The sequence below is a fragment of the Heptranchias perlo genome, chromosome 17, assembly GCF_035084215.1.
Source record: "Heptranchias perlo isolate sHepPer1 chromosome 17, sHepPer1.hap1, whole genome shotgun sequence".
Lineage (NCBI taxonomy): Eukaryota > Metazoa > Chordata > Chondrichthyes > Hexanchiformes > Hexanchidae > Heptranchias > Heptranchias perlo.
Genome location: NC_090341.1, coordinates 51884733 through 51907492, shown reverse-complemented (window position 1 = coordinate 51907492; position 22760 = coordinate 51884733). Strand labels below are relative to the sequence as shown.

The following is a 22760-nucleotide window of genomic DNA, read 5'->3' as shown; positions in this document are numbered from 1 at the left end:
ACAGACCAACCGACCGAGTGGGAAGTGAGCGAGAGAGACAGACAGACAGACCAACCGACCGACCGACCGGGAAGTGAGCGAGAGAGACAGACAGAGACAGACCAACCGACCGAGTGGGAAGTGAGCGAGAGAGACAGACAGACAGACCAACCGACCGAGTGGGAAGTGAGCGAGAGAGACAGACAGACAGACCAACCGACCGAGTGGGAAGTGAGCGAGAGAGACAGACAGACAGACCAACCGACCGAGTGGGAAGTGAGCGAGAGAGACAGACAGACAGACCAACCGACCGAGTGGGAAGTGAGCGAGAGAGACAGACAGACAGACCAACCGACCGAGTGGGAAGTGAGCGAGAGAGACAGACAGACAGACCAACCGACCGAGTGGGAAGTGAGCGAGAGAGACAGACAGACAGACCAACCGACCGAGTGGGAAGTGAGCGAGAGAGACAGACAGACAGACCAACCGACCGAGTGGGAAGTGAGCGAGAGAGACAGACAGACCGACCAACCGACCGAGTGGGAAGTGAGCGAGAGAGACAGACAGACCGACCGACCGACCGAGTGGGAAGTGAGCGAGAGAGACAGACAGACAGACCGACCGACCGAGTGGGAAGTGAGCGAGAGAGACAGACAGACAGACCGACCGACCGAGTGGGAAGTGAGCGAGAGAGACAGACAGACAGACCGACCGACCGAGTGGGAAGTGAGCGAGAGAGACAGACAGACAGACCAACCGACCGAGTGGGAAGTGAGCGAGAGAGACAGACAGACCAACCGACCGAGTGGGAAGTGAGCGAGAGAGACAGACAGACAGACCAACCGACCGACCGACCGGGAAGTGAGCGAGAGAGACAGACAGAGACAGACCAACCGACCGAGTGGGACGTGAGCGAGAGAGACAGACAGAGACAGACCAACCGACCGAGTGGGAAGTGAGCGAGAGAGACAGACAGACAGACCAACCGACCGAGTGGGAAGTGAGCGAGAGAGACAGACAGACAGACCAACCGACCGAGTGGGAAGTGAGCGAGAGAGACAGACAGACCAACCGACCGAGTGGGAAGTGAGCGAGAGAGACAGACAGACAGACCAACCGACCGAGTGGGAAGTGAGCGAGAGAGACAGACCAACCGACCGAGTGGGAAGTGAGCGAGAGAGACAGACAGACAGACCAACCGACCGAGTGGGAAGTGAGCGAGAGAGACAGACAGACAGACCAACCGACCGAGTGGGAAGTGAGCGAGAGAGACAGACAGACAGACCAACCGACCGAGTGGGAAGTGAGCGAGAGAGACAGACAGACAGACCAACCGACCGAGTGGGAAGTGAGCGAGAGAGACAGACAGACAGACCACAGACCAACCGACCGAGTGGGAAGTGAGCGAGAGAGACAGACAGACCAACCGACCGAGTGGGAAGTGAGCGAGAGAGACAGACAGACAGACCAACCGACCGAGTGGGAAGTGAGCGAGAGAGACAGACAGACAGACCAACCGACCGACCGAGTGGGACGTGAGCGAGAGAGACAGACAGAGACAGACCAACCGACCGAGTGGGACGTGAGCGAGAGGGGGAGAGAGACAGACAGACCAACCGACCGAGTGGGAAGTGAGAGACCAAGTGGGAAGTGATAGAGAGAGCGCGAGAGAGCGAGAGACAGACAGACCGAGTGGGAAGTGGGAGAGAGACAGACAGACACTGACCCAGTGGGAAGAGAGAGAGAGAGTGAGACAGACCGATCCAGTGGGGAGAGAGAGAGAGAGACACAGACAGAGTGGGAAGCGAGAGGGAAGTGATAGAGAGAGAGCACGAGAGAGACAGACAGACCGATAGAGGGGAAGTGTGAGAGACACAGCCAGCCAGCGTGGGAATTGAGAGAGAGAGCCAGCCAGCATGGGAAGTGAGAGAGAGAGACATACACACAGACGCACACACACTGACAGAGATAGGAGAGAGAAACACACACTCGGATCACTCAGCCTACAATCTAAGCAACCATATTTTTTAAACTCACTAGATGCACTTGCAATGCTTTGACCTTGGGGTAAAAGTGTCACTTGGGTGTGGGGAGCTGGTACTCAGCCCGAGCTGTGTACGTTCCCTGCAGCTCACACTCCTCCTCACTGGAACTCTCAGCCCGAGCTGAGCAGCAGCTCTCTTTCTGTGTGAGTGTGTGTGCCACCCCACCCCCAAAAACAGGTTATTTGAAACCTTTGAAAGGAGGTAATTTACATTCAATTGAGGGGGGGGCAGCATTTCAGCCCTTCTGATCCTCCATGGCCAGAGAAAAGCCCCTTGTACATCTGAACAAAGAATGGCTAAAAAAAAAACCTCTCTGACCCCTTCCCTCCATGCAAAGGAGTCAATTCCTCAACATCCTGTTTCTATGGTAACCAAACAAAGGCCTTTTAAAAAAAATAGAGTTTGCTGGAATTCCTGGGAAATCGTGCGTTTTGAAAGGGAGGATTTTCAAATGGTAGGTGCAGGGGCTCAAGTCAGGTCTTGCGCCTCATTCTGTACGATACCTTAGTTAGAATTCACATGCCGGGGGGGGGGGAAAAGAGTTTACTAAACTTGGCACGTATTGGGGGGGGGGGGAGGAGGGGGAATGGCTGCTGCTCCCAGTTTGTTGTCCAGCAGTTTGCCCTTCCCCCTCCATCTACCTTCTTTAGTGTGCAATCATCGAGTAAAAACAAAACACAAGGAACGCAAAAAATAAAAACTGCGTGAGCATGATGGCCTTGCGTTTGAGCCCAACTCAAGTTTTGCTTTTACTTTGTTTATACTTTCTTCAGCTAGTGACTGCACAGTGGGCAAGACCGGTTCGACAAATCATGTAGTGGGAGCTCACGTTTTTTAAAAAAGGTGCGTTACCCTGTGCTGCTGTTACTGAAAGGGTGGCCGGGGTGGGAAGGGGGGTGGGGAGGGGGAGGCGCAGTCCTGAATTTATCTATAGCTGCGAGATAAACAATCGTAAGTTACTGCCTCGATCCACTGACTCCCACCCCAAGGCATTTATCCCCCTTGACCCACCCCGACGCTCCCTGTAAATGCAGCCCGACCACTCCTCCCACTAGTATAGATGCCAAGCCCTCCCAGATTGTCCTGGAGACTCCAGGATTTAGAAGATTGCGAGCAAACTGGGAGAAAAATCATAGGGAATTCTTAAAAACGAATACAGTGCAGCCGGTGTTTAAAATGTCACGTCCACACGCTCTTGCCCTCTCTCAACCATCTTATTGGTGTACGGGTGATGCGACTGATGATGTTACTGTAACGTTAGTGCTGTCTCACTTACCATAGCAACCAAGCATAACCCTGGCTCGCGAGCAACATCTCTCGATGGAATAGGAAAAAAGCTCCTGGAATTCGTCCAAAGGTATAAGTTTGGGTAGCCCACAAAAACCTTCTCTGGCTATTGGACAGGGTGCAGTGGTCAAGAAATAAAGTTACGATTTGCAATTTCACACGTGTTTTCCTGCTGGCGGTGGCGAGACCCAGCACACAATATCTACAAAGAAGCTTGCGCAGCCCTACAACTCTCCTAGAACTCTGGCCTCTCGTGCATCCCCCACTCCCTTCACTCAGTACTGGCGGCCATGCCTTCAGCTGTCTAGGTCCTAAGCTCTAGAATTCCCTCCCTAAACCTCTCCACCTCCCTCTCCTCCTTTAAGATACTCCTTAGAACCTACCTCTTTGACCAAGCTTTTGGTCACTTGTCGTAATATCTCCTTTTGTGGCTTGTTATCACAATTTTTGTTTGATAACGATCCTGTGAAGCTCCTTGGGACGTTTTACTACATGAAGTATGCTATATAAATGCAAATGTAAGGAATCTTACAACACCAGGTTATAGTCCAACAGTTTTATTTGAAAATTCAAACAAAACTGTTGGACTATAACCTGATGTTGTAAGATTCCTTACATTTGTCCACCCCAGTCCATCACCGGCATCTCCACATCATATAAATGCAAGTTATTGTTGTTGAAACTGTCCAAGATGTGGAACCAGAGCCGAGGTGGTCTGTACTGTCTTGGGGGGCTGGGAAATCGCCAGACTTAATGAAATAAAACATGGCTTAAGTTCACATACAAATCAGATAGCTTGTATTGTAAATAAGCTTGCAAAGGACTTTGTGAAGCAGCAATCACACCAAGCTCCTCCCCAACAAAGATCATCTCTGGATGACATACATAATGCGCATTACAATAAAGGGTGTGTCAATGTTTCTGTATTAGAAAGCAAGCCTGAAGCAATATAATCGGAGCTCGTAGTATGCATTCGAAAGACTGTTTTACAATGACATCTGGAGCTATTCTGCTTCCCATACTGATCAAATTCATGCCCTCGTTATATGTGCATTCAGTAGCAGAACTCAGACAGATGTCTGTTGACAGATGTCTGTTCCAAGTCAATTTCCCCCATCCCTCCTCCCATACAAAATCGGGATCATCAGTAACTCTGGCTCCAGAATTGGGGGGGGGGGGGGGCGGGGGGAAGGAAAGAGCAGGGTTTGGTATCTCACACAACAAACCTGGTCATATAGACAGGGTAGAAGATTAAAAATGCAAGGGCCCCAAGAAAGCAGCTGTGAGGTGAGACAGGTGACTTCCACGCACTGTGTCTCCAAGGGGCTCGGTGACCCTGTTTTACTACGTTAAAGGCACTATATAAATGCAAGTTGTTGTTATGTTTGTGAGCACCATCTATGGCTAGAGAACGGTCGCCTGCCATCAACCCCTAAAGTATGAAACAACAAACTGGGGTCCCTGGACCTCAGAAGGGCGGGGGGGGGGGGGGGAGGATCCGTGAGGCCACTAGATTTCTGTTTGCCTATCACTGGTTTCTGTATTTTCCCTATTTGATGATTTACTTGTACCTCATTTCTGATGGGGCAGGTTTCCTACGATGAGGCCACTGTTTTCCTTTGGGGTAGCTGAAACTGCCTTTTGAAAGTTACCACAGATGGTCACTGACAGCATGTCCATATTGCTGGGAAGGGAGGGGTTCCTCAACACTACATTTGGGAAATACTGCTCTAAATGAACTGGCATTCAGACCAGTGCCGGACAAAGGGAGAAGGGAAGATCATATGTTACTTCAAATTTGAATTGATGTAAAAAAGGACAAAGTATTCTTTCAAACTACATCAAAGTGACCAAGATCCATCAGAATTAATCTAGACTTTTTTTGCAATTATTTCTCTGGTTGCGGACAAAATTATTAAGATCTTTTGAGCCTATCAGAGCAAATGTGTCAGGTGGAACAAACTTGAACCTATAATCGGCCTCATTTCCCAAGCGAGTTTTGGGGAAAGGGGAGGAGGAGGAATCAGTCGAGATTCATGCTACTGATCATTATCCAGGGACTCCTACTGGAAAGTATGTGTGGAGGGTTGAGTGAGGACAAGATCAGATGTGGCGCCTAATTGGTGAGTACCAGTGACCATGACCCAAGGGATGGTACCCCAGCATGAGTCAGCGTCTGAAAGAATCGGCCAAGACCCAAGGGCCGGTGTCCCAACACGAGTCAGCGTCTGCAGGGAGTGACCATGACCCAAGGGACGGTGTCCCAACACGAGTCAGCGTCTGCAGGGAGTGACCATGACCCAAGGGCCGGTGTCCCAACACGAGTCAGCGTCTGCAGGGAGTGACCATGACCCAAGGGCCGGTGTCCCAACACGAGTCAGCGTCTGCAGGGAGTGACCATGACCCAAGGGCCGGTGTCCCAACACGAGTCAGCGTCTGCAGGGAGTGACCATGACCCAAGGGACGGTGTCCCAACACGAGTCAGCGTCTGCAGGGAGTGACCATGACCCAAGGGACGGTGTCCCAACATAGGTCTGTGTCTGAGGTAGAGGAGAGAAAATTTTGAAAAAGTTAAAATTAAAAACAACCTCCATCCACCTGTACTCTCGTATCGAGCCCACATTGCAGCAAAATGGCACAGGGATAACATTCCACTCTTCATGATGTGCCAAAAGCACAAGTGCCTGAACCACACTGGTTACCTGGACAGGAACCCTACAGTGTACAGCCATGAGATGCACTGAAGAATTCACTCTACAATTCTAAGCAGGTCTTTCAAATACCCTCATCCCCCCACACCCCCCTCAACCTCCCCAAAAAAACCCTTTAAAAACCTGCTCTCATGAAGTGCTGGACAGAAGGAGTTCAAATATAATGCAGTTCTTATTTTTTTTAACCAGCGCCATTCATTGGGTCATAAGTTTGCCAGTTTGTGAATGGCATCCACATGGTGTAATGGTTCCAGATTACCCAAGGTTATGATTTCAAATCCTACCATGAGAGGTTGGCACTCCCATGAGGTCTGGCCTATCCTTGACTGCACTCCCTTAGCGTGGTTGACTCTTAGGTGTCACCCATGGCTCAGTGGTAGCACTCTCGCCTGAGTCAGGAGGTGGTGGGTTCAAGTCCCACTCCAGAGACTTGAGCACATAATCCAGGCTGACATTCCAGTGCAGTACTGAGGGAGTGCTGCACTGTCAGTGGTGCCGTCTTTTGGATGAGATGTTAAACTGAGGTCCCGTCTGCCTTCTTAGGTGGACGTAAAAGATCCCATGGCACTATTCGTAAAAGAGCAGGGGAATTCTCCCCAGTGTCCTGGCCAATATTTATCACATTGCTGTTTGTTGGACCTTGCTGCGTGCTAACTGACTGCTAAGTTTCCTACATTGCAACAGCGACAACATTTTAAAAGTAGTTCATTGGCTGTGAAGTGCTTTGGGATGTCGTGAGGTTGTGAAAGGCTTCCAATAATGTACTTCAGGGATCCTTTCCTGGCCTACATGCGATTCAGGGTTGACATTTCCATATCGTCTGTAGAACGAACTTGCTTCTAGAAGGCAACTAGGGATGGGCCATAAGTCTGGCCTTCCCACGGTCGCCCATACCTCGAGAATAAATGAAATCAAACACTGCTCCAGCGATCACTGTCCTGACGTGTACTGGGTGAGCAGTGGATTAATGCCGGCAAAGTAGCTCCACGCTGACTGCATCCAAATCTTTCTCATGAAGGAAATGAAAAGCAGATTGCACCACTTGACTGGGACCCATTCTCCAACATGTCCTGTATTGATTGAGAAACCGTTGCTTTTTTCATTGAGATTTTTTTCTTCTTTCCTAGTTTTTCGCCACCTCCTCTCCTGAACACACCAACACTTGCTGCGGCACACACCCAACTGACCACTCCCCGAGAGTCTAGACAGGTTATTTGACCATGACAAGCGTCACAATCCAGCCCATTCTTGCCCACCACGCACACACTTTCTAGTGGGGATCGCAAGAATAGACCTTGGCTGAATGACTATAGCCAGTCAATAAATGCTTGCCTTGCCAGCGACATTCACATCCCGAGACTGAATATTACAAAAAGAGATATAACCAATACACTACAGATTGTTGGAGGGGGGGGGCGAGGAAGGGGAAGGGGTAAATAATACCACTCCTTGTGTGATCTTAATTCATCCCCTGAAACCACTCCTGTCACTACCCTCTGTCACAGGCCTGTAACCACCAGCCCTTCACCCAGCTCCCTGATGCCAGCAGTGGAATCCGCTTCTAGATTCGCATGGGTCCAGGGTCCTGCTTCCAGGATATGGGAGCTGCTCTTAGGGTGTAAACCTGGGAAGCTAACGCAAAGACACTGTTTCCCCCCATGACAAGAGCTCAACAAGCTCCAATGTAAAAGTATTTGACAGCTGAAAATACACTCTGGACAGTCTGTAGTCTGACGTGGGTATTTTTCACGGTTCAAGTGAGCATGATATTAAACTTTCACACCCACTATTATACTTTACTGAAATCCTAGTGACATCACTCAGGTTGATTTCCGAGAATCCATTCAGGGTGTCAGCTGTGGCTCAGTGGGTAGCACTCTCGCCTCTGAGTCAGACGGTTGTGGGTTCAAGTCCTACTTCAGAGACTTGACCACATAATCTAGGCTGATGTTCCCGAAGAGCAGAAGAGCTCTCCCCGGTGTTCTGGCCAATATTTATCCCCCGAAGAGCAGAAGAGCTCTCCCCGGTGTTCTGGCCAATATTTATCCCTCAACGAACATCACTAAAACAGATGATATAGTCATCTATCACACTGCTATTTGTGGGATCTTGCTGTGTGCAAATTGGCTGCTGCGACACCTATATCACAACAGTGACTACACTTCAAAAAGTATTTCACTGGCTGTAAAGCGCTTTGGGACGTGCTTGGGCTGTGAAAGACACTATATAAATGCAAGTCTTTCTTTCAAGGGGCTGTCCAATCTCTCCAAGGCTTTGGGCTTATTTGATCCCACTGTTTAATTGAGATTTTACTTTCTCTGCCCCTCCCTTTCTTTCATGGAGAATAGAGTGCCTCATCAGTCACCGAACTCCAGACCTTTCCACTCGGCCTCAGACCACTTAACAACCGGCAGGGTCTTTCACCCACGTAGCAACGACAATCAGCACTGGGGAGGGAGGGAAGGGGCATGTGGGGGTAGGGAAAACTTGGAAATTGTTTTGTTTGTGAATCTGTCAAAAGGGACAGCTGCCAAGCGTGGTATAGCACAGTGGCTGGGGGCATCGGTAATTAGGGCAATTGTAACAATGATGTTTGCACCTCACAGTTCTGGCTGTGCATTACAAATTCGAAAAACAAAGCTCGATCAATGGGCCCCAGTCAGATGGTGATCAACGGCAACCCCCGGCATTCTCATCATTGTAACTTAAAGGAGCGTCACTCATTCCCTATTAACCCTCGCCAGCTCAATCTGGTGAACATCGTCTTCCTGTATTCACTACTGGTGCGTCTCCTGCTGGAGTTTCTTCATGCTGGAGTTTAGCTCCGCAGGTGCCAGCCAACCCTTGGTACCTCACTCAGTCTTCATACCCAAACACAGGAAAAAGAAAAACTTGCATTTAGAAAGCACCTTTCATGACCTCAGGATGTCCCAAAGCACTTTACAGCCAATCAAGTACTTTTGAAGTGTAGTCACTGTTGTAACGTAGGAAATGCGGCAGCCAATTTGTGCACAGCAAGGTCCCACAAACAGCAATGTGATAATGACCAGATCATCTGCTTTAGAGCTATTGGCTGAAGGGTAAATATTGGCCAGGGCACCGAGGAGAACTCCCTGGCTCTTCTTCAAAATAGTGCCATGGAATCTTTTACTTCCACCTGAGGGGGCAGACAGGGCCTTAGTTTAATGTCTCATTCAAAAGACAGCACATCTGACAGTGCAGCACTCCCTCAGTACTTCACTGAAGTGTGGGCCTAGATTATGTACTCAAGTCCCAGGTGTAGGGCTTGAACCCACAACCTTCGAACTCATAGGCAAAAGCAGTACCACTAAGCCACAGCTGACACCAGGCTACTGGGCCCTCTCGGCTGAGGCCGATCCCATCATGGAGAATGTAATTTGATTGACTCAGTTTAAGTACATCTCTGGACGGATGAATCAAATGCATAATTATCATTGAATCTTACAGTACAGGAGGCCGCCATTTGGTCCATTGTGCCTGTGCTGGGTCTTTGAAAGAGCTAAACAAATAGTTCCACTCCCCTGCTCTTTCCCCATAACCCTGCAAATTTCTCCTTTTCAAGTATTTAATTCCCTTTTGAAAAAGTTACTATTGAATCTGCTTCAATCACCCTTTCAGGCGATGCATTCCAGATCATAACTCGCTGCGTAAAAAAAATTTCTCCTCATGTACCTTCTGCTTCTTTTGCCAATTATCTTCAATCTGTGTCCTCTGGTTACCGACTCATCTTGCCACTGGAAACAGTTTCTCCTTATTTACTCTATCAGAACATTTCAGCATTTTGAAGGGTACGGTAGCATAGTGGTTATGTTACTTGTCTAGTAATCCAGAGTCCAGAACCAATAATCCGGAGTCATGAGTTCAAATCCCGCCATGGCAGCTGGGGATTTTAAATTCAATTAAATAAAAATCTGGAATCAGTAATGGTGGCCATGAAACTACCAGATTGTCATAAAAACCCACCTGATTCACTAATGTCCTTTAGGAAGGGAAAACTGCCGTCTTTTCCTGGTCTGGCCTATATGTGAAGCCAGACCCACAGCAATATATTGTTGATTCTTAATCACCCTCTGAAATGGCCTAGCAAGCCACTCAGTTGTACAATCTCACTACAAAAAGTCATAAGAATAAAACCAGACGGACCACCCAGCACCGGACACAACACAGCCAAACCAAGTCCAGTCGACCCTGCAAAGTCCTCCTCACTAACATCTGGGGACTTGTGCCAAAATTGGGAGAGCTGTCCCACAGACTAGTCAAGCAACAGCCTGACATAGCCATACTCTCAGAATCATACCTTTCAGCCAACGTCCCAGACTCTTCCATCACCATCCCTGGGTATGTCCTGTCCCACCGGCAGGACAGATCCACCAGAGGTGGCAGTACAGTGACAGAGTCAGGTGGGAGTGGCCCTGGGAGTCCTCAACATTGACTCCGGACCCCATGAAATCTTACGGCATCAGGTCAAACATGGGCAAGGAAATCTCCTGCTGATTGCAACCTACCACCCTCCCTCAACTGATGAATCAGTCCTGCTCCACGTTGAGCACCACTTGGAGGAAGCGCTGAGGGTAGCAAGGGCACAGGATGTACTCTGGGTGGGGAACTTCAACGTCCATCACCAAGAGTGGTTCAGTAACACCACTACTGACCGAGCTGGCTGAGTCCTGAAGGACATAGCTGCCAGACCGGGCCTGTGGCAGATGGCGAGTGAACCAACACAAGGGAAAAACCTACTTGACCTCGTCCTCATCAATCTACCTGTCGCAGATGCATCTGTCCATGACAGTATTGGTAGGAGTGACCACCGCACAGTCCTCGTGGAGACGAAGTCCCATCTTTGCACTGAGCACACCATCCAACGTGTTGTGTGGCACTATCACCGTGCTAAATGGGATAGATTCAGAACAGATCTAGCAGCTCAAAACTGGGCATCCATGAGGTGTTTTGGGCCATCAGCAGCAGCAGAATTGTATTCCACCACAATCTGTAACCTCATGGCCCGGCATATTCGTCACTCTACCATTACCAACAAGCCAGGGGAATCAACTATGGCTCAATGAGGAGTATAGAAGAGCATGCCAGGAGCAGCACCAAGCGTACCTAAAAATGAGGTGCCAACCTGGTGAAGCTACACCACAGGACTACATTCATGCTAAACAGCAGACGCAACATGCTGCAGACAGAGCTAGGAGATTCCACAACCAACAGATCAGATCAAAGCTCTGCAGTCCTGCCACATCCAGTCGTGAACGGTGGTGGACAATTAAACAACTAACGGCAGGAGGAGGCTCTGCGAACATCTCCATCTTCAATGATGGCGGAGTCCAGCACGTGAGTGCAAAAGACAAGGCTGAAGCGTTTGCAACCATCTTCAGCCAGAAGTGCCGAGTGGATGATCCATCTCAGCCTCCTCCCAATATCCCCACCATCACAGAAGCCAGTCTTCAGCCAATTCGATTCACTCCACATGATATCAAGAAACGGCTGAGTGCACTGGATACATCAAAAGCCTATGGGCCCCGACAACATCCCGGCTGTCGTGCTCAAGACTTGTGCTCCAGAACTAGCCACGCCTCTAGCCAAACTGTTCCAGTACAGCTACAACACTGGCATCCACCCGACAACGTAGAATATTGCCCAGTTATGTCCTGTCCACAAAAAGCAGGACAAATCCAATCCGACCAATTACTGCACCATCAGTCTACTCTCAATCAGCAAAGTGATGGAAGGTGTCGGCAACAGTACTTTCAAGCAGCACTTACTCATCAATAACCTGCTCACCGATGCTCAGTTTGGGTTCCGCCAGGATCACTCGGCTCCAGACCTCATTACAGCCTTGGTCCAAACATGGACAAAAGAGCTGAATTCCAGGTGTGAGGCGAGAGTGACTGGCCTTGACATCAAGGCAGCATTTGACCGAGTGTGGCACCAAGGAGCCCCAGTAAAATTGAAGTCAATGGGAATCAGGGGGAAAACTCTCCAATGGCTGGAGTCATACCTAGCACAAAGGAAGATGGTAGTGGTTGTTGGAGGCCAATCATCTCAGCCCCAGGACATTGCTGCAGGAGTTCCTCAGGGCAGTGTCCTAGGCCCAACCATCTTCAGCTGCTTCATCAATGACCTTCCCTCCACCATAAGGTCAGAAATGGGGATGTTCGCTGGTGATTGCACAGTGTTCAGTTTCATTCGCAACCCCTCAGATAATGAAGCAGTCCGTGCCTGCATACAGCAAGACCTGGACAACATTCAGGCTTGGGCTGATAAGTGGCAAGAAGCATTCGCGCCAGACAACAGCCATCTACAACGAGTGTCTAACCACCTCCCCTTGACATTCAATGGCATTACCATCGCCAAATCCCCCACCATCAACATCCTGGGGGTCACCATTGACCAGAACCTTAACTGGACAAGCCACATAAATACTGCGGCGACAAGAGCAGGTCAGAGGCTGGGTATTCTGCGGCGAGTGACTCACCTCCTGACTCGCCTTTCCACCATCTACAAGGCACAAGTCAGGAGTGTGACAGAATATTCTCCACTTGCCTGGATAAGTGCAGCTCCAACAACACTCAAGAACCTCAACACCATCCAGGACAAAGCAGCCCGCTTGATTGGCACCCCATCCACCACCCTACACATTCATTCCCTTCACCACCGGCACGTCGTAGCTACAGTGTGTACCATCCAGAGGATGCACTGCAGCAACTTGCCAAGGCTTCAACAGCACCTCCCAAACCCACACCCTCTACCACCTAGAAGGACAAGGGCAGCAGGCACATGGGAATACCACCACCTGCATGTTCCTCTCCAAGTCACACACCATCCCGACTTGGAAATATATTGCCGTTCCTTCTTCGTCGCTGGATCAAAATCCTGGAACTCCCTTCCTAACTGCACTGTGGGAGAACCTTCACCACACGGACTGCAGCGGTTCAAGAAGGCAGCTCACCACCACCTTCTCGAGGGCAATTAGGGATGGGCAATAAATGCTGGCCTTGCCAGCGACGCCACATCCCATAAACGAATAAAAAAAAAACCACCTCTATTAAATCTCCCCATAACCTTTAAGGAGAACAACTCCAGTTTCTCCACATGTCTGAAGTCCCTCACCTATCGTGGAGATTGGGTACTACAATTGGTCTTAGCACCCTTGGGCCGAGGGTGGGGGAAAATCAGCCAGGGTTCCTGTTTCTCAACGAGAATCAATGTTAAATGGACATCAGGCGAAGACAGGCTTGGGCTTGGCTGATACACCCACTACTGTCAAACCGGCTCATACACCGGACATGCGCAACACACAGTGTTACTTGTTAAATGTTTGATTACTAAAACACCAGAGCTTCCTGTCAACAATCATACAATCCAACTGTACAGTGAACTACCTCCAATATAAAGCACATTGTTCATAGCCGCCTCATTAATAGAGAGCCAGTGTTTTAACGTACTCCATAAGGGGCTCCTCACAAGCATGCCCTTTCTCTGGGACTCCTAATGGCAGGCTTACAGAGAGTCCACTGTACAGTAGATGGCAAAGAACCCATCAAAGGCAGCTTACACAGCTCTGTATCTCAGGATAAATCACCTCATGTCAACAGGCAGTTTTATTCTGAAGGAGTGCTGTTGACGTTAAGACATGTTACGTCCGCTATCGACTACACCGGCTACACTCTCCGACATAAAGAATGGCACCTCTGCAGTCATACCTCTTATGGATCTCAGATTCTGTCGCTGGGGTAAGGGATCCAGTTTTAGCAGTGTAAATGCAGAGAGACTGCGCTCAGACGCTACTCTCCTGTGATCAGAGTTAATAAGCCCCAGTGCAAAGAGTTTGGAGTGGTAGGAGGAAGAGGGGTAAAAATGGGGAGAGCAGCATATGGGTCTCCCTTTGAGCCCTACACACTGGGGTACCATTTAAATGTAAAAAGCACCTATTCCTGGGGACATGGCCTGGATCGATGAACATGGCCTTAATGTGTTTCCTTTCCCAGTATTATTGTTTTCTTCCTGTCTTGAGGATTACGCAATTAGTTTGAATAGTTTAACAAAAAAAACCCTAAAGTACAGAGGTGATCTATAGCTAACAGGAGTCGAAGGGGTTTATAAATGTAAGCATCTCTCTTCTTTCCAGATGTCAGCCATGGCTTAATGGGAGCACTCTCGCCTCTGAGTCAGGTCATGGGTTCAAGCCCCGTTCCAGACTTGAGCACATAATCTCGCTAACACGTCAGTGCAGTACTGAGGAAGTGCTGCACTGTCGGAGGTGCCCTCCTTCGGATGAGATGTTACACCGAGGCCCCGTCTGCCCTCTCAGGTGGACGTAAAAGATCCCTATTTGAAGAAGAGCTGGGGAGATTTCTTGTGTGTCCTGGCCAATACTTATCCCTCAACCAACCAAAACAGGTTATCTGGTCATTTATCCCATTACTGGGAGCTTGCCGTGTAGAAATTGGCTGCAGCGTTTCCTACATTACAACAGCAACTTCACTTCAAAAAGTACTTGATTGGCTGTGAAGAGCTTTATGGCGTCCTGAGGACACGAAAGGCACTATATAAATACAAGTCTTTCTTTCTTGCCAACCCAACCCCCCCTTCATTAGCTCAGTTAGCTGAGCACTCAATCTACCTGCTGCTGAAATCAAAATGGCAGGCAAATGCCAATGGGGGGTGGGGGGGTGATGGTAAAATCACAACCCGAGGCGAGGGCTACCAACCTTCTCGGATTGTCCTGGAGGCTTCAGGAATGAATGTGACACTGCTGCGAGCAACCCGGGAGAAAAGTCATAGGGGGAATTAAAAAATTATCGGAGTGGGAAAAAATGGCCAAGAATCATCCAATTGGGGTCCACTCTCCAATTGGCGTGGGAAGGCGGGGCGTCACGAGGACAGATGACCAATGGCGGGAGCGGGGCAGTTGGAGGTGGCAGATCACATCATGAAACCTCCCGAAATATGTCCAACCAGAAATCGGAGGGGATTTAAACTGGGGCATTTACATCACAAGGCTGCCTCCAACACAGCGCTGGCCATCAGAGTTAACCTCACAAGGCAAAGGTGGGGGGGGGGTCGAGTGGTTCCCAAACTAATCCTACAGACCAATGGGCCTCCTCCACTGGACTATCCTGGAGCAAAAGGATTTGAAAAATCAAATTAAAGGGACATTAGCACCTGCAGAAAATGATTCTAGTTGAATTAGAATGCATGGGGCGTGAGCGTGCATGAGAGCAAATGTGACATTCACAACTTATCTTTCCCCCCCCCCCCCCCCCACCAAATACCCAACAATTGAGAATTCAGAGCAGTGTGAATCATTTGTGAGTGCTCTCTCCATGAACAGCAAGGACAGTTCCAAACACATTAACCCTTAACGTGCTGAATAAATGGCAGCTCTGTACAGTTACGCAGCGAGCAAACCGTGACTTAATGTTTACAGTGCGTCTCATAAGGTAATTCGCGGGCATCAAGCAGGAGTTGGGAGGGGAAGGAAGGAAGGAAACTAGGAAGGAAACTGAAGGCACAGTTAAAGTGATAGATTTTTTTTAAAGGAGGCTTTTGAAGGCAATGTGGTTTTAGAAGAGGATTCCAAAGTCAGGGGTACAATGGCTGAAAGATCAGTCTTTGGTGGTAGCAGGGAACAAGCAATAATCCAGAGCCAGGGAAATGGTGGGATACAGGAAGTAGATTACCCAAATAGGGTGGGACAAGGCCACAGAAGGGATTTGAAAACAAAGGATTCTGCAATTGATTCAAAAGGAGCCAGCAGAACTGGCTAGAGTGCTAGAGAACCTTTTTTTCTGGATTAGCTGAAGTTTGGGAAGGTTGGAGGCGAGGAGCCCATTAAGGGCAGCACTTGAGAAATCGACCTTTGAGGTAACGAAAGTTTCAGCAGCCAAGGGACGAGGCATTAGCAGGCAAGGCTCTAGAGACAAAGGTCCTATGTTGGTTCTCAGTTCAACGCCTCAAATTTTAAAAGCTCACATTTGCCCCTCCCTATCTCTAAACTGCTCCAGCACGACAACCCTCTGAGAATTCTGCGTTCCTCCAACTCTGGACTCTTGTGCAACGTCCACTCCCTTTACCCCGCCATCGGCAGCGATGCCTTCAGCCGCCTTGGCCCCAAGCTCTGAAATCCCTCCCTAAACCTCTCCGCCTTTAAGACCATCTTTAAACCCCACCTATTTGACCAGACTTTTAGTCATCCCATCTAACGTCTCCTTTGGCTCAGCGTCGATCAGTGTCTGATTACGCTTTGGTGAAGCGCCTTGGGACACTTTTCTACAATAAAGATGCTATATAAATGCAAGCGGTTGCTGTTGTCCTGCCAACAGGTGAGAGGCTGGTGCAGCATGAGCTGCGAATGATCTTTTAAAGTCTGAATTTAAAGTCAGTGTGGAACAAACACTGCCCCACTCTAATCACACTGTGTGCACTGGAATCCTCTGTGGAGTACAGTTTAAATTGTTTACACTGTAGGAAAAAAACTATTATTTCACACAAACAGGGACTGCAAATGTGTCCTATTGTTAAAAAAAACAAATGGGGCATTATCTTTTGAGACACAGTGGCTGCAATGAGCATGCTCGTTTATTTTAGTGACTCTTCCACATCACTCTTCCTCACAACCACCTGACCCACACCAAACCAGCTCACACCACAAATCACTCCGACGTAATGCACAGTGCCCGTGATCCTCACCAAGAGAAGCTGATTTTATAGCAAACCACTCAAGTGCCCCTGGTCCCTGGGCTACGTGCCTTGTTCGGCCGAGTGCTACTTGAATTTGTGGGTTCAAGTCCCACTTCAGGCACCTGAGCTCATAATCCAGGCTGACTCCCCAGTGCAGTACTGAGGGAGTGCTGCACTGTCGGAGATGCCGTCTTTCAGATGAAACTTTAAACTGAGGCCCCGTCTGCCCTCTCAGGTGGACGTAAAAGATCCCAAGGTACTTTTCAAAGAGCAGGGCCGATCACCCTGGCCAATATTGATCCCTTAACCAACATCACAAGCAGATTATCTGCTCATTAATCTCATTGCTGTATGAGGGACCCTGTTGTGTGCAATTTTAGCTGCCATGTTTCTTACAACAGCCACTGCACTTCAAAAGTACTTCATTGACTGGTAAAACGCTTTGGGGCGTCATGAGATCGTGAAAGGCGCTAAATAAACGCAAGTTCTTTCTTTGCTTTACCCCAAAAGTAAACCCGATGAGATTCGTTAAGGCCAGTAAGCCAGGATGGCCAGTTCTTCACCCAGCCATCTTCGGGAGATTTACTCCAAGCTGAGGTGCATCGGGAGCCGGTGCCACTAACATGCAATATATAAGCTGCTGGAGACTGTACCGCACACCTGGGTCGCAATTGCTGAAGACTTGTGCTCCAGAACTAGCTGCGCCTCTAGCCAAGCTGTTCCAGTACAGCTACAACACTGGCATCCACCCGACAATGTGGAAAATTGCCCAGGTATGTCCTGTCCACAAAAAGCAGGACAAATCCAATCCGGCCAATTACCGCCCCATCAGTCTACTCTCAATCATCAGCAAAGTGATGGAAGGTGTCGTCGACAGTGCTATCAAGCGGCACTTACTCACCAATAACCTGCTCACCGATGCTCAGTTTGGGTTCCGCCAGGACCACTCGGCTCCAGACCTCATTACAGCCTTGGTCCAAACATGGACAAAAGAGCTGAATTCCAGAGGTGAGGGGAGAGTGACTGCCCTTGACATCAAGGCAGCATTTGACCGAGTGTGGCACCAAGGAGCCCTAGTAAAATTGAAGTCAATGGGAATCAGGGGGAAAACTCTCCAGTGGCTGGAGTCATACCTGGCACAAAGGAAGATGGTAGTGGTTGTTGGAGGCCAGTCATCTCAGCCCCAGGGCATTGCTGCAGGAGTTCCTCAGGGCAGTGTCCTTGGCCCAACCATCTTCAGCTGCTTCATCAATGACCTTCCCTCCATCATAAGGTCAGAAATGGGGATGTTCGCTGATGACTGCACAGTGTTCAGTTCCATTCGCAACCCCTCAGATAATGAAGCAGTCCGAGCCTGCATGCAGCAAGACCTGGACAACATCCAGGCTTGGGCTGATAAGTGGCAAGTAACATTCGCGCCAGATAAGTGCCAGGCAATGACCATCTCCAACAAGAGAGAGTCTAACCACCTCCCCTTGACATTCAACGGCATTACCATCGCCAAATCCCCCACCATCAACATCCTGGGGGTCACCATTGACCAGAAACTGAACTGGACCAGCCATATAAATACTGTGGCTACGAGAGCAGGTCAGAGGCTGGGTATTCTGCGGCGAGTGACTCACCTACTGACTCCCCAAAGCCTTTCCACCATCTACAAGGCACAAGTCAGGAGTGTGATGGAATACTCTCCACTTGCCTGGATGAGTGCAGCTCCAACAACACTCAAGAAGCTCGACACCATCCAAGATAAAGCAGCCCGCTTGATTGGCACCCCATCCACCACCCTAAACATTCACTCCCTTCACCACCGGCGCACTGTGGCTGCAGTGTGCACCATCCACAGGATGCACTGCAGCAACTCGCCAAGGCTTCTTCGACAGCACCTCCCAAACCCGCGACCTCTACCACCTAGAAGGACAAGGGCAGCAGGCGCATGGGAACAACACCACCTGCACGTTCCCCTCCAAGTCACACACCATCCCGACTTGGAAATATATCGCCGTTCCTTCATTGTCGCTGGGTCAAAATCCTGGAACTCCCTTCCTAACAGCATTGTGGGAGAACCGTCACCACACGGACTGCAGCGGTTCAAGAAGGCGGCTCACCACCACCTTCTCGAGGGCAATTAGGGATGGGCAATAAATGCCGGCCTTGCCAGCGACGCCCACATCCCATGAACGAATAATAAAAAAAAAAGTTCACAGGTAGAGTTTTAAACCTCTCCAGGATTGTCCTGGAGACGACAGGAATTAAAGATTCATCTCGAGGACCCTGCTGTGAGTAACCCAGAGATTACACGGCTTCGGGAGGGTAGGGAGTGTCTGCATTGTAAGGCATCAGAACTATATCTCACTATCAGGAAAGACTGAACAGGCTGGGGCTCTTTTCTCCAGAAAAGAGAAGGCTGAGGGGTGACCTAATAGGGGTCTTTAAAATTATGAAGGGGTTTGATAGGGTAGACATAGACAAAATGTTTCCGCTTGTGGGGGAGACCAAAACTAGGGGTCATAAGTATAGCAGGAGTAACTATGACTCTCTTAATTCAGATGCTGAGAGAGTCATAGTTTTGTAGCCGTAACCCTAGTCAGTTCTCGGTCGCAGTGAGCCCTGCCTCCTCGTGGTCCCGCCGGTAACAACATACAAACGTTGGCTAAATGGGCTGTTCAGAGAACTTAGGGCTGGGTGTTCTGCGGAGATCAGCGTGGGGTACGTGTGACACTCTCGTCCTTGGTCAAGTGCTCAGGTTTCCTGAGGCAAAGCAAAGAGCCTGGGTAACAACTTGCTTATGTGCTGTTGTCTGTTTAGTATGTCTGGAGATCATAGGTACGGTTGTAGTCGTGCAACTCCGCCATCCTACCACAACTCATCTAGCATTCAAACGGCTGCTGTTCACACGTATCAACAACCTTAACTGCAACATTCTTGGGAAGTTCTCTGATGCAGTGGCTGTGGTTCCGCAAAACAGTGCATCACATAACACACTCTTAGGTGATCTCTGGTGATCACCTCAGACAGGAGGGAATTATAAAAGAACAAATTGGTACCGGATGGGATTTATCCGGATAAACAACATCCCCATCTGCTGGATGTCAGCATGCCACGGACAAAAAGTACTCTGCCAAATCGCTTGGCGTCTCCTGTCGCCAGGCACCACAAGTCTCTAAATATTACTTCTCTCCCTCCTTCAGAAACTCATAACTATATAAGAACATAAGAAGAAATAGGAGCAGGAGTAGGCCAATCGCTCCCTCGAGCCTGCTCCTCCATTCAATAAGATCATGGCTGATCTGATCCTAACCTCAAATCTAAATTCATGTTGAATTTCCTGCCCGCTCCCCGTAACCCCTAATTCCCTTTACTTCGAGGAAACTGTCTATTTCTGTTTTAAATTTATTTAATGATGTAGCTTCCACAGCTTCCTGGGGCAGCAAATTCCACAGACCTACTACCCTCTGAGTGAAGAAGTTTCTCCTCATCTCAGTTTTGAAAGAGCAGCCCCTTATTCTCAGATTATGCCCCCTAGTTCTAGTTTCACCCATCCTTGGGAACATCCTTACCGCATCCACCCGATCAAGCCCCTTCACAATCTTATATGTTTCAATAAGATCGCCTCTCATTCTTCTGAACTCCAATGAGTAGAGTCCCAGTCTACTCAACCTCTCCTCATATGTCCGCCCCCTCATCCCCGGGATTAACCGAGTGAACCTTCTTTGTACTGCCTCGAGAGCAAGTATGTCTTTTCTCAAGTACGGAGACCAAAACTGCATGCAGTATTCCAGGTGCGGTCTCACCAATACCTTATATAACTGCAGCAATACCTCCCTGTTTTTATATTTTATCCCCCTAGCAATAAACGCCAACATTCCGTTGGCCTTCTTGATCACCTGCTGCACCTGCATACTAACCTTTTGATTTTCTTGCACTAGGACCCCCAGATCCCTTTGTACTGCAGTACTTTCCAGTTTCTCGCCATTAAGATAATAACTTGCTCTCCGATTTTTCCTGCCAAAGTGCATAACCTCACATTTTCCAATATTGTATTGCATCTGCCAAATCTCCGCCCACTCACCCAGCCTGTCTATATCCCCTTGTAGGTTTTTTATGTCCTCCTCACTCTCTACTTTCCCTCCCATCTTTGTATCATCTGCAAACTTTGATATGTTACACCCGGTCCCCTCCTCCAAATCGTTAATATAGATTGTAAGGAGTTGGGGACCCAGCACCGACCCCTGCAGAACACCACTGGCTACTGGTTGCCAGTCCGAGAATGAACCGTTTATCCCAACTCTCTGCTTCCTGTTAGATAACCAATCCTCCACCCATGCCAGAATATTACCCCCAATCCAGTGATTCTTTATCTTGAGCAATAATCTTATGTGGCACCTTGTCAAATGCCTTCTGGAAGTCTAAATACACTACGTCCACTGGTTCCCCTTTATCCACCCTGTACGTTATGTCCTCAAAGAACTCACGCAAATTTGTCAGACATGACTTCCCCTTCGTAAAGCCATGCTGACTTTGTCCTATTAAATTATGTTTATCCAAATGTTCCGCTATTGTCACCTTAATAATAGACTCCAAAATTTTACCCACCACAGATGTTAGGCTAACTGGTCTATAATTTCCAGCCTTCTGTCTACTACCCTTTTTAAATAAGGGTGTTACATTAGCAGTTTTCCAATCTGCCGAGTCCAGAGAATTTTGGAAAATTACCACCAAAGCATCCACAATCCCACAATCCCTACTGCCACTTCCCTCAAGACCCTAGGATGTAAGCCATCAGGTCCAGGGGATTTATCTGCCTTGAGTCCCATTAATTTACTGAGTACCAATTCCTTAGTGATTTTAATCGCATTTAGCTTCTCCCCCCACTACAGCCCCCTAGCACCAGGGAGGCAACATACCATCCTGGAGTCACTTTTGCGGCCGCAGAAACGCCTATCTGTTCCCCTTACAATCGAATCCCAAATCACTATAGCCCTGCCACTCTTCTTCCTCCCCTCCTGTGCAGCAGAGACACCTGTGGTGCCCCGAACCTGGCTTTTGCTGCTTTCCCCTGATAAGCCATCTCCCCCAACAGTATCTAAAGCAGAATATCTGTTTGAGAGAGAGATGGCCCCAGGGGACTCCTGCTCTACCTGCCTAGTCCTTTTACTCTGCCTGGTGGTCACCCATTTCCTTTCTGCCTGCGTAATCTTTACCTGCGGTGTGACCACCTCACTGAACGTGCTATCCACGACAGTCTCAGCATCACGGATGTGCCACAGTGAATCCACCTGCAGCTCCAGCTCCGAAAGACGGTTAGCCAGTAGCTGCAGCTGGACACACTTCCTGCACACATGGTCGCCAGTGACACTGGTAGTGTCCATGACTTCCCACATAGTGCAGGAGGAGCATATCACGGGTGCGAGCTTTGCTGCCATGACTTGCCTTAGACTCTCAGACTCTCTTCCCGCTCTAGGTCTCCCCTTTTATACTCTGCTCCCTCACCTGTGACGTCGCACAGTAGTTGTCTCTTGTTGCAGGTCTGCTGCTGCTTTTATTCCCCAATCTCAGTCTTCTACTCTCAGGTCCACTGCCGCTCTGGGGAAAAAGGTCAGAAAAGCAAGGCAAAGCAGCACCTCCCTCCCCCACGTACCAACTCTCAGCAGCTTACACTGTGTAGTCCGCACACCGTGCAGTTTGCACTGACAAGCCCCTGTATTTCTACAGTTTGTGACTCAGATAAGTCAGGCCTGCCCCACCTTCAAGTACTAGTTTAATCTAGCTAACCAATTAACTTGCTACAGCAGCTCTCTCTGCTGAAGCCTGACAGAAACTTAAAAATTTACACTTTAAAATTGAACTTAAACAGTTGAAAGCAATTGAACTTAAACAGTTGAAGCAATATGCACTAGATTTAAAGAGATTAACCCTTAAACTCCCACACGTACCAACTCTCAGCAGCTCACTGTGTAGTCCGCACACCGCTAGCTGCTTGAATTGCGGAATACTGGATCTACACCAGGGGACCGAGATGAGATTCTAT

General features: G+C 49.0%; 1 protein-coding gene across 2 annotated transcripts in view; it reads right to left on the bottom strand.

The window, feature by feature from the left end:
- Nucleotides 1-22760, bottom strand: part of dag1 (dystroglycan 1) — a 112977-nt gene that overhangs the window by 66586 nt on the left and 23631 nt on the right. Inside the window, exon 1 of one of the 2 annotated variants that reach the window (XM_067998993.1) lies at nucleotides 22223-22275. The exons of the other annotated variant lie outside the window; for it this stretch is intronic. The gene's annotated coding sequence lies outside the window, so the exon portion shown is untranslated. Of the gene's footprint in view, nucleotides 1-22222; nucleotides 22276-22760 lie in introns of those variants that run through there. 2 annotated transcript variants of the gene reach the window in all.